Source organism: Vulpes vulpes, chromosome 12 (assembly GCF_048418805.1).
Source record: "Vulpes vulpes isolate BD-2025 chromosome 12, VulVul3, whole genome shotgun sequence".
Classification (NCBI taxonomy): Eukaryota; Metazoa; Chordata; class Mammalia; order Carnivora; family Canidae; genus Vulpes; species Vulpes vulpes.
In genome coordinates this window covers 100414890-100427076 of record NC_132791.1, presented here as the reverse complement: position 1 = coordinate 100427076, position 12187 = coordinate 100414890, and positions in this window count along the sequence as shown.

The following is a 12187-nucleotide window of genomic DNA, read 5'->3' as shown; positions in this document are numbered from 1 at the left end:
TGCTGCCAAACAGCCCTCCCGCCCCACGTCGGGGGCACCTGTGCTGCGGGCCCCCCCCAAATCAGGCCCCTGTAACCCACGTGCACCACCTGCCAGGACAGCACTGGCGGGCCCGGCCTCCCCCCTCGCTCTCTGCCTCCCGCTCCTGGTTCCAGCTGCTTCGGAGGGTACGGGGCGGGGTGGGGTAGCAGAGGGCCGGGCGAGAAGGGCCACAGGGCACGGGGCGCCCCTCCTCACACTCCCGTTCGAGACCCAGCGCTCAAGCGTTCCGAACGCCCAGCAACGCCCGGAGGAGGCCGGCCTCCACCTGAGAGCATCTCCCCGGCCCAGGGCCAGGTGAGGCCAGGCAGCAGGGGACACTTGCCATGCCCACCTGGACTCACGAGTCCCATGGCGGAGCTACTCGCTCTAGCGAAGTGGGAGTCATCTGGGCCCAGCAGAGTCCGCATCACAACAGACGCTTGGCCCCCGCTCTCCCGTCCTGGCTGAGCCTGCTTTTCTCCAAACCTAACAAGATAGGGAAGAGGAGATGAATTAAAAAAAAAAAAATTGAAGGGAAACGTCACCCAAATGGTGGGCTCCAGCCAACTTCCCTTTGCTCATTGCCAGTTCCCATCCACTGGTTCCCTTCCTTCGGGTTTAAGCATGTCGTGTCACTCAGGCTTGAGAAAAGTCTCCTTAATATCGTAGAAGTGGGGGTGACTGGGCGACGGGCACGGAGGGGGGCACTTGACGGGATGAGCACTGGGTGTTATGCTATAGGTGGGCAAGTTGAACACCAATAAAGAATAAATTAAATAAAAATGTCATAGAAGGCACATGACGATGAGATGCCCAGCTGAGTGGCCTGAGTTTCTGGAGTGAGGATTTGGGGGGCACAGTCCCGGACCCCGACAGAAGCATCATCGCCTTTTGAGTGGATGGCGTGGGCTACCTGGACGAGCTAGTTTCCGTCCCCGTCCTCCCATCCTGCTCCTGAGACAGTGTCCAGCGTGACTCTCCAGGGGTTCCCTGGGCACCCCGACAAGGAGGGGCGGTCGCCCTGCTGGTTCAGATCCAGGGCGGCGGAGATAACACGCAGCTGCTGTGTAAACGGCGGGCGCCTACTGGAGAAGGCGAGTGTCTGGAGTCAAATGGAAGGTTTTGCCGTGGGTACCATGCTTCTCCACCTCTTTATTCCAGTGATGTGATTCTCTGCATTTAGACGTCCTAGATTCAGCTTCGTGTCCACGCCACTGTTATGTCATTATCAGTAATTCCAATTTCTCATTTAGTTTCCATGCAAGGTAGGGCTTGCTTGTGAAATGCACTGGCAGAGACACCGTCTATATTTAGTGAGAGATGCTATCTCTGAATTACAGGGAAGTGATTACATCAAGGTCCTCTGTTGATGAAATAAACCACAAGAAAGAAATAAGTGTACGAGAGGAACAACATCCTAAAGTCACTAAGAACCAGAGCCGCTTGGCTTTCTTGCATCTGAAGATTCCTTCGCCCACGAGCGTCTTCCAAGCGGATGAGCTCTGTGGCCTTTGTGCCCTCGGTGCGGGTGGGAGGGACGCTGAGGAACGGCAACAGTGTTAACGACTGTTTATTTTATATCCTAAGAAAATTACCCGCTCTATGGATGGCTACGCGTCTGAACCACAAAACCACAGGGTAATTGGATGTGCTTCAAGGAAGGGATAGGGAGCATGGCACGATTGCCACTTTGGCTTCCTAGAGCTGAGAACGGGATTATTGCCCCCAATTCTGGCCATCTTTCCACTGTGCTGTATGAGGAAACTGAGGCACGGAGAGGGCTAGGAGCCTGCCTAGGACCAGATCTCTGCCCGAGCTGAGACTCCATCTTTCCACTGTGCTGTATGAGGAAACTGAGGCACGGCGAGGGATAGGAGCCTGCCTGGGACCAGATCTCTGCCCGAGCTGGGAGTCCACCAAGTCTCCAGCCTCTCTGTCCCATTCTTGCCATGAAACAAGGGAGCTCCCTCGGCTTCTAGCGAGCAGGGCTATCCAGGAGGACAGTGCAAGCTGCACCGTATTACCCGGTAAAATATGATGCAACCCACAAAAGTGAGTCACTTACGTGATTTTAGATTTCCTGGCAGCCACATGGGTGAAGGAGATGTGGTCTATGTGTACGATGGAGGGTTACTCAGCCATCAGGAAGGAGGGACACCCACCCTTTACACTGATGTGGGCGGAACTGGAGGGGATTATGCAGGGTGAGGTAGGTGAATCAGAGAAAGACACTTGTCATACGGTTTCACCCATATGTGGAATATAGGAAAGAGAGCAGAGGATCGTGAGGGAAGGGAGGGAAAAGTGAATGGGAAGAAATCAAAGAGGGACACAAACCACGAGGGACTCTAACTCTGGGGGACAAACTGAGGGTTGCTGGAGGGGACGCGGGCGGGGGACGGGGTGACTGGGTGACGGGCACTGACGGGGGGCACCTGGCGGGATGAGCGCTGGGAGTTACACGAAACGGAGGAATCATCGAAAACTACATCTGAAACTGATAATGTTGGCTGATGGAATTTAAATTAAAAAAAAAATGTAAAACAGGTAAAGGAAAAAAAAAAGAATGAAAAGAAGCAGGGGGAATTAGTTTTTGCGAATATATTTTATATAAAATCCAGTCTATCCAACATTATCCTTCCAATGTACTCAATTTGAAACAATTGCTTGGGCACCCGGTGGCTCAGCGGTTGAGCGTCCAGTGTGACCCCAGGGTCCTGGGATCGAGTCTCGCGTCGGGCTCCCTGCAGGGAGCCTGCTTCTCCCTCCGCCTGGGTCTCTGCCTCTCTCTCTGTATGTCTCATGAATAAATAAATAAAATATTTTTTTAAAAGAAACAATTGTTAATGAGCTATTTTACATTCTTTTTCTGTACATGCGTATCTCAGCACAGGCTACCCACATTTCAAGCGTTCCTTGTCACACGTGGCCCGCGCATCGTACTCGGCTGTGAACGTACAGACAGACGTGGCTCAGGGGTCGTGAGCCCTGGGTTCCCATTCTGGTGCTGCCACTCACATGTGTGATCTTAGACCATCTCCTAATCTCCTTGAACTCACGTCTCCACAAACGTAAAATGAGGATCTGATCCAGCCAAGTCCAAAATGTCCCGGAAGCAGCCCTCTTGGTTCCTGGCACCTAGTGGCACGCCTCCATCCATTATTATGACCGAGGCCAGAGTTCCATTAGGTAAAGTTCCTGTCATTCAGCTGATTCAGGGTCACACTCGGGTACGGATGACTGGTGGCAAGTAACTTGATTCGACTTTTTAAAATGAAAACCTGTGTTCCAGACCTTGGGCTTGGATATGGGATTTTGATGTTTAGAAAGACAGAGTTCCTCTATATGGGTTTGGGGGCGGAGGGGAAGGCAGCATTTAGAAACTTCTTGTACTGGGTGATTTTTCTGTAAACCTAAACCTCTTCTGAAAAATAAAGCCTATATTATAAATAAATAATAAAATATGTATATAAATATATATTTAAATATATTTATATAAATATATATTTATATAATTGATTATATTTTTATATTTATTTAATACTTAATATAATATTTATATATAATATAATAATAAATTATACATTATTAATATAATAAATTATATTTATATACATATATATTTATAAATATATTTATATAAATATATGTATTTCTATAAATATAAATATATATTTTTATATATACAAATATATATTTTTTCATATAAATATAAATATAAATATATAACTTATATATATTTATATATATAAATATTTATCTATAAATATAAATATCTAAATGTATTTCTATAAGTATAAATATATAAATGTATTTCTATAAGTAAAAATATACAAATGTATTTCTATAAGTATAAATATATAAATGTATTTGTATAAATATATAAATAAAGCCTATAAAAAGAAGACGGGGTCATTGCCATCTAGCTGATTACAATCAGCACCCCTGTTAGCCTGACAGGGTCTTTGTGCAAGTTGGACAAAGGCGCCTCTTTCTTAAAGTATTTTATCTCCAGCAAACAGGAAGTAGTACTAACAAATACATAAATATTATATATGTGTATATTTATAAATACAACTCCATTAACTATGAGATGGATGGTGCCCCTAGAGTTGTGCAGTGTACAACCTTCACAACAGTGCACAACGGCCCTGCTTTACATTGGTCCGCGGAGGGAGGTAAGCATACGAATTAGTTACTTAGACTAACAGTAACAGGGACATGACGAAACCACAGGAAGGCAGAAGATAAAGGAGGTACAAGCCAGGGAAGAGAAGTGGAAGGGGTCAGGAAGGAAATGGGGGAAGCAGATGGATGACACAGTCACGTGTGCTGGATTCCAGCTAGAGGCCGTGGCCCACTGTGACTTGTCCGGGATTCTGATGTCACTGGTCTGTGCAGGTTGAGTGTCTGTTTATGGATTTCTGGGCCTGTCTCGAGGACTGAGGATGCCTCACTTGTACCACAAGCCGCATGAGCACGAGACACCCCGTTAAGCCTTCCAACGCCCTGGGGACAATATGTGTACCCGGAAATGATCCTCCTCCCCTCTGGGTGTCACCAGCGCCTACAACAGGCCTGGAAACATGTCGAGCTCCCACAAAGGCTGAAACATTGACCAGCACCAGGGCTTGAGCACACGTGTTTTCCCAGCGGTGGGTGACGTTGGGCTCCTTCGTCCGCGCCCTTTGGCCCAGATGCCCATGGAAACAGATGCTCTGCCGATCGCTAACTCCCGGTTGGTGCCACGGATTTCAGTGCCACGCTATTGCCCTTATTCACTAGACAACTCCACCAAACCAGCCTTAGGTCCGTGGAGAGCTGCAACCACAGCCCCTTTGCATGAGTCTTTTGTCACGAGTTACAAAAGCCCAAGCTCAAGGCTCAGGCTCACGGTGAAGGTCAAAGTGCAGCGTGGGGCTCAGGTGCCTGCATGCTGCTGCCGCGCAGTCGGAGAGGGGGAGCTCCTTCTCCGTTTGCCTCCAGCATGCACGCAGTCAGGGTCAGACCCCGTAGCTACCTCAAACCACACCCTCACAGGGGCAGTCTTGGCTGTGCAAAGAGCTGAGGAGAGACCGTAGGTGAGCCCACAGCCACCAGGGGTTACACTCACGTCCTAACCATGCAGACAGACAGACGACAGGAGAAAAATCAGAACCGCTCGACAGCAGAACAGACCCAGCCTTGCCAATCCCATGGAGGCCATCAGAAGGCACGGGCTCGCAGAGGTAGGTCTTCAAGACGTGGTAATCCCCCATTTCCATTGTATTTCTCCAGAAATAATCCATTTTCATTCTGCCTCTCCAGCTCTATTGTGTGTCTACAAAAAATGGTAAATGAACAAAGATATTCATGGGAATTAAATACACCAACTCGAGGGCAGCAGCCGAACCTTGTAGCCGTTAGTGGTGGCCAGGCAGAGGGGCATCTGTTCTCTCGGTATCTGCACGTTTGAAGTATCTCGGTGACAAACCTCCAGCAAAGAAGGTAAATGGATGGCGGATAAGCACACACAAAGATGATCTGTAGAATTAGTTATTGGAGAAATTCAAACTACCAAGAGTAACGTAAACCTATAAGAATGGCTGCAATAGGGACCCCTGGGTGGCTCAGCGGTTGAGCGTCTGCCTTCGGCCCACGGCGTGATCCCGGAGCCCCCGGATCCAGTCCCACGTCGGGCTCCCTGCAGGGAGCCTGCTTCTCCCTCTGCCTGTGTCTCCGCCTGCCTCTCCCTGTGTCTCTCATGAATAAATAAATAAATAATTAAAAAGAAAAAGAATGGCTAAAATAAGAAAAAAAAAAACCCTGAAAAAATGACATTGGCAAGGATGTGGAGCAACCAAAATTCCCATATGTTGTTGGTAAGAAGACAAAATGCTACAACCACTTGGGTAGACAGCTTGGTGGGGTTCTTTTATAAACTCAAACGTGCACTTAACCTATGACCACAGTGCCCTCCTCCTATGCATTTAACCAAGAAAACTGAAAACTTATTTTCGCAGAAACATGAATTAATCTTAAATGACTTTTTTTTTTAAGTGAAAGAAGCAAGACTCAAAAGCTACGTACGGGGTGATTCCACTTACATGACATTCTAGAAAAGGCCAAAAAGTATCAGACAGAGAAGAGATCAGGGGATGCTGGGGGTGAGAGCGGAGGGGAAGTTTTGGGGAATGACGGGACTGTCCAGACTCCTGACTGGTGGTAGTTTCCCAGTTCTATGCTTTTGCACAGCAGAAAGAGTGGATCTTAGTACATGTCAAGGTCTTTATGAGTCTGCATCCGAAGCACTTGTTTCTGATGGCTCCAGAGCTCAGAAAATTGCTTTCCCTCGTGCAGAATGCCATGGAGTTCTGTTATTTCCAACAGATCATGTTGACAGAAGAGCCAGACATAAATTTATAGAAAAAAAAGAAAGGAAGAGGGACGGCGGCCGATGTCACTAGGGCCGTCTGCCGGCGTGACCCCTCGCTGGGGAGCGGTTGTGCAGCACCTCAGGGCACGTGCACTCATATTAGCCTTTGGTTAAAGTGAGGATTCCCTTGACCGTGCAACGGGCAGCCTGGCTCTGGAGGGCCTCGGGGCAACCCCGTGGGGCCCAGCCGGGGTGCATGGGCCGCCTCCGCCCGCTCCGGCCTGGTGGGCTGGCCCGGGAGCCGCTGCTTGTGCAAGGCAGGGGTGAGGAGGCCGGGCTGCGGGAGTGCTCCCACGGAGCTGACTCACTCCTCGCCGGGGCTCTTGGTTCACTCTGCGGTCTCGAGCAACCGTCCACGCTCGCAGGGCAAACGCCCAGGTCGACACAGTTCCTCGGTTGCTAGAAATGCCTGTGCTTCCCCCAGAATCCTTGGCCTTATTCATCGGCATGAACTGAAACGCAAAAGGCGATTTGTCCACACGTTGGCCTCATTTGTTTTTGATTAACATTGACCTCGGGTTAGAAGGGAACGAAGAGCCGCTGCGAGGCCAGGGCGGGACAGCCAGGGCTCAGGTCTGCAGAGCTGAGGCGCAGGCCCTGTCTCCCCCGATGCGTAAAGCCGCCGCTGCACCGGATGCCACCTGGGGAGCCGGAGGCCTCAACCCTGCGTTTAGAATCGGGGAGCCCTGGGAGAAAGCCCACGCCCTTCGACCTCCGGGCCCCAGTCAGGGCGGGGTCCCAGGCTCCCGGCCCAGGAGACGCATCTTCCACGAACCAGGCTGCACACTTTGTGGGGGTCACGCAAGCGAGCGTCCGCATCTGGGCTGCACAGCCACGCCGGTTTGGTGCCGCGCTGACTCCTGAGCTAAACGCTCTCCGCGGACTTGACCCGGGCGCTATGTGACTGTTTCTTCGGATCAATTCCATTGGCAACTACTGCGACTATTCCAAAGAACATGCTGCATTCTGCTCTGGGAAGAGTTCGGGAGGAGGATACCGGGCTCTGAGCCAGGGCCGGAGGATGGGAGATGAAGGAAACTTGGATTTTAATCTTTTTCTTAATATGTGCAACATAACATTTGCCATCTACCATTTTCAAGTGTGTACTTCAGTGGCGCCAAGTACACTCACGTATTGTGCAACCAGCACCACAGAACTCTGCTCATCCCTGCACCCAGTAACCCCTCCTTCCTCCACCACCCGGCCCCCGGCCACCACTCCTCTACCTCCTGTGTCTATGAATTGGCTACTCTAGGTACCTCGTATGAGTGCGATCATATGGTTTGTGTCCTTTTGTGTTTGGCTCACTTCACCGTGCATAACGTCTTCAAAGTTCACGCATGTTGTCGCATGTGTCAGAATCGCCTTCCTTGCTAAATGGAACACTATTGCATTGTATGCACCTGCCACGCTATGCCCGACTGTTCTCCTACTCCGGGTGGAGTTGCTTGGGTTGCTTGGGTTGCTTGGGGTTATTTGGGTTGCTTCACCTTGTAACTATTATGAATAATACAGCTATGAACATCGGGGCACAAATATCTACTCAAGGGCCTGCTCTCATGCCTCTTGGGTATATATATGTATCCAGAAGGGGAATTGCTTGATCATATGTCAATTCTACGCGTGACTTTTAGAGGAACCGCCATACCGTTTTCCACAGTGGTCGCACCATCGCAAACCTCCACTCTGTCTTAGCCTGGCTTGGGTAACGGAGCTCCACACACAGACTGGGTTGTTTATACATGACACTTTTTATTTTCTCACAGTTCTGGAGGCCGGGAAGTCCAAGGTCATGATGCTGGAGGATTTGGTGTCATGTAAGATGAAAAAAAAAAATGGAGTCACTTGCGTCTTGGTGTTTTAAAATGGAGCTGGGAAGCTGTGAAGGAGATGGGCCTCGTGTACATCCTTCTGGGAGGAACCATGAACTTTTCAACTGGGCCAAACTGCAGGTATTCCAAGGATCCAGCCCAAGTTATACTAAAAATGTTCTACCGTAGGAGCCTTTGCTTAGTGGTAGCCTTAGCAACCAATTATATTCGATCAAGATTAGTTTTCTGGCACCAACACCAATCCAAATTCTCTGTTGATAACCTTAGCCATGGCAACTTCATACTAGACACACTGCCAAAGGCAAGGGAAACAAAAGCAAAAATGAACTATTGGGACTTCATCAAGATAAGGAACTTCTACACAAAAAAGAAAACAATAAATAAAACTAAAAGGCAGCCCGTGGAATGGGAGACGATATCTGCATATAACATATCAGATAAAGGGCTGCGAGTATCCAAGATCTATAAGGAACTTATCAAACTCAACACGCCAAAAAAACAAATAATCCAGTTAGGAAATGGGCAGAAGACGTGAATAGATATTTTTCCAAAGAAAACATCCACAGGGTTAACAGACGCATGAAAAAAGGTTCAACATCACCCACCATCAGGGAAATACAAATTAAAGCCACAATGAGATACCGCCTCACCCTGGTCAGAATGGGTGACATGAACAAGACGAGAACCAACAGGTATTGGTGAGGATGCGGAGAAAAGGGGAGCCCTCATGCCCTGTTGGTGGGAACGCAAACTGGTGCAGCCCCTTCCTCAAAAAGTTAAAAATAGAATTACCCTGTGATCTAGCGATAGTACTGCTGGGCATTTACCCAAAGGATGCAAAAATGCAGATTTTTTAAGGGGTCCATGCACCGTGAGGTTTATAGCAGCCTCTCAACGGAAGCTAAACTATGGAGAGAGCCCAAATGTCTCTTGACTGATGACTGGGTAAAGAAGATACAGCGGACGTACAATGGAATATTCCTCAGCCATTAAAAATGAAATCTTGTCATTTGCAATGATGTAGCTGGAGCTAGTGTTTTGTGCTAAGCAGGATAAATCAGAGAAAGACAAATGCTGTATGGTTTCACTCATGTAGAATTTAGGAAACAAAACAGAGGAACATATGAGATGGGGGAAAAAAAAAAAAAGAAAAGAGAAGGAAACAAACCGTAAGAGACTCTTAAAGATAGAGAACAAGCAGGGCTGTGGAGGGGAGGAGGCAGGAAGATGGGCTAGACGGGTGGTGGGAATTGAGGAGGGCGCTTTTTATAGTAAGCACACAGTGTTGCATGTAAGGGGTGAATCCGTGAACTCTACTCCTTACTCCAGGGCAGCACTCCTTAATTTTTATTTAAATAAAAACTTTATTTTTAAAAATATTTTTAATACGTAAAATTTAAAAATAGTTTAAAAAATTTTAAACTATTTTTAAAAACTCGTGTTTTTATTTAAATAAAAATTTGAAGAAACAAAATAAAACAAAACCAACAAGTTCTTTGTATGTAATATATACTAGTACTCCCTTTGTCTTTAAAAACTCTTGACTTTTTTTTTCTCCAAGGGGTCACTATTTAGGTTCAAATCTGTACTCCTCAAATTGCAATTCTGAGACCCCCCAAATCATTGCTTTTTTTTATTTTTTTATTTTTTTAAGCTCTGCTTTTTTTTCTTGGTGGTGTTGTCTAGTGAGAGCTTCCTGATTCATAGATGGCGTGGAAGGGTCGAGGGTGCTCTCTGCGGTCTCTTTTATAAGGACACTAATCCCATGATAGTGGTGACCTCATGACTTAATTAAGGCCCCACCTCCTCGCATCATCACTGTGAGGGTTAGGGTTTCAGCATATGGATTTGCGGGGGCCACAGGCATTCATCCTAAACCACACCAGGACTTTATCTTCTTTAAGTTAGAGACAGACGTGTAAGATGCGATTTTAACCACGTAGAGTTCGTGGCCAGGAGGGGTGCGTGCAGTGGCAGCTGGAGGCGAGAGCAAGTGCACCAGTGTGCAAGCATTTTCAGGGCAGGTTTCTTCAAAGAGATGTGTCCTCAGTCACATTTTGAAGGAGGGCCCAGCGTCAGGAGACAGTGATGAAAACAAACATTCTGGGACGCCCGGGTGGCTCAGGGGTTGAGCGCCTGCTGTTGGCCCAGGGCATGCTCTGGGGTCTTGGGATCGAATCCCACGTCGAGCTCCCTGCATGGAGCCTGCTTCTCCCTCTGCCTGGGTCTCTGCCTCTCTCTCTCTCTGTGTCTCTCATAAATAAATAAATAAAATTTTAAAAAAACCCTGAAAGTTCTTCTTAGCCCCTCGGTTCTGGACCTCATTAGACGCCTTTCCTCACCGACAGCGGCACCAGGAACTGCCAGGAATCGCCTTAAATGCACTTATCCACTTAAAATGTAAAAACAGTGACTTTTCAATCATTTGCTATATTTCAAGCATATACCACCAAAGAGAGTGACCCTCTGAACTCCCTGCCAGCTCCAATAATTCTCCACTCATGCCCAGGATCCTTCACCTGAGCATCCCGCTACCCCTCACCCCCAGGATTGTTTTGAAATAAATCCCAGTCACCACAGCAAGGAATTAATTTTAAAAGCACACATACCTCCAAAGGCCTTTTCTTTGACGTAAATATACACTGAAAATCAATTGAAGATTTGTTAAATATCTATCAATTTGCATTGTTTAGATTCATCTGGATTCACCGGAAAAAAACGAAACCTTAATATTTCCTCACATAAATGCACCAAAGACATTTTGCTGATCTAGTTGCATCGAGCATCAGATTCTAGGGCGTGTTCATTTTCCAAAAATAGGGCCAAAAGGAGCATCATGCAGTATTAGAAAACAGGGGAAAGTCTAATTTCCCGGGAGAGCTCTGCTGGTCGGCTCAAGGCTGTGCGGAGCCACCCCGCGAGGCTGCCCGAGGGCCTGGGCCCAGGGGCCTCCCGGGGACGGGGACCCTGACCTGAGAGCCACGACGGGCAAGGCCGTCGCCGACGTTGGTCCCACTCGCGTCAGCACTTGTACCCACGTCCTCGCCCCACGGGCCCGTCCTGTGCCCGGGGCTCAGCTGTCGGGTCTGGAGTCGAGACACAGGTGCAGCTCCGCCCGCAGCGCCCCCTGGGCAGGTGCACGGGCGCCTCCCAGGGCTCTCGGCCCCTCCGTCTTCCACCGCAGAGCCGCGGCCACTCCCGGGCTGGTCCGGGTGCAGATGGGGGGGTCCAGCCGAGACCCTTGGGCTGGGGCTTCGGGAGGGGGGTCCAGGGGAGACCCCCGGGCCAGGGCTTGGGGAGGGGGTCCAGCTGAGACCCCCGGGCCAGGGCTTGAGGAGTGGGGGTGGGGGTCCAGGTGAGACCCCCGGGCCAGGGCTTGAGGAAGGGGGTCCAGGCGAGAACCCTGGGCCGGGGTTTGGGAAGGGGGGTCCAGGCAAGACCCCCGGGCCGGGGCTTCAGGAAGGGGGGTCCAGCCGAGACCCCTGGGCCGGGGCTTGGGGAGGGGGGGGTCCAGCCGAGATCCCCGGGCCAGGGCTTAAGGACTGGGGGGATCCAGGCGAGAACCCCGGGCCAGGGCTTGGGGGGGTCCAACTGAGACCTCCGGGCTGGGGCTTGGGGGGCTCCAGTCAAGACCCCCAGGCCAGGGCTTGGGGAGTGAGGGGGGTCCAGGCGAGACCCCCGGGCCGGGGCTTGGGGAGGGGGTCCAGCCGAGTCCCCTGGGCAGCGGCTTGGGGAGCAGGCCCCCATGGGAGCCCTGAAGGCCGTGCCCCCCCAGCCCGGGCCCCCCCCCCCGCCACTGCTGGCAAAGTCCATCTCCCCGAAACCATTCGTGCTGTTGGCCGACTCTCTGCTGTCCCCTCCTACCCTGGGGACACTGTCCTGTGTCCTCCCTGCAGCTCAGTGCAGCCACAGGGTGCTC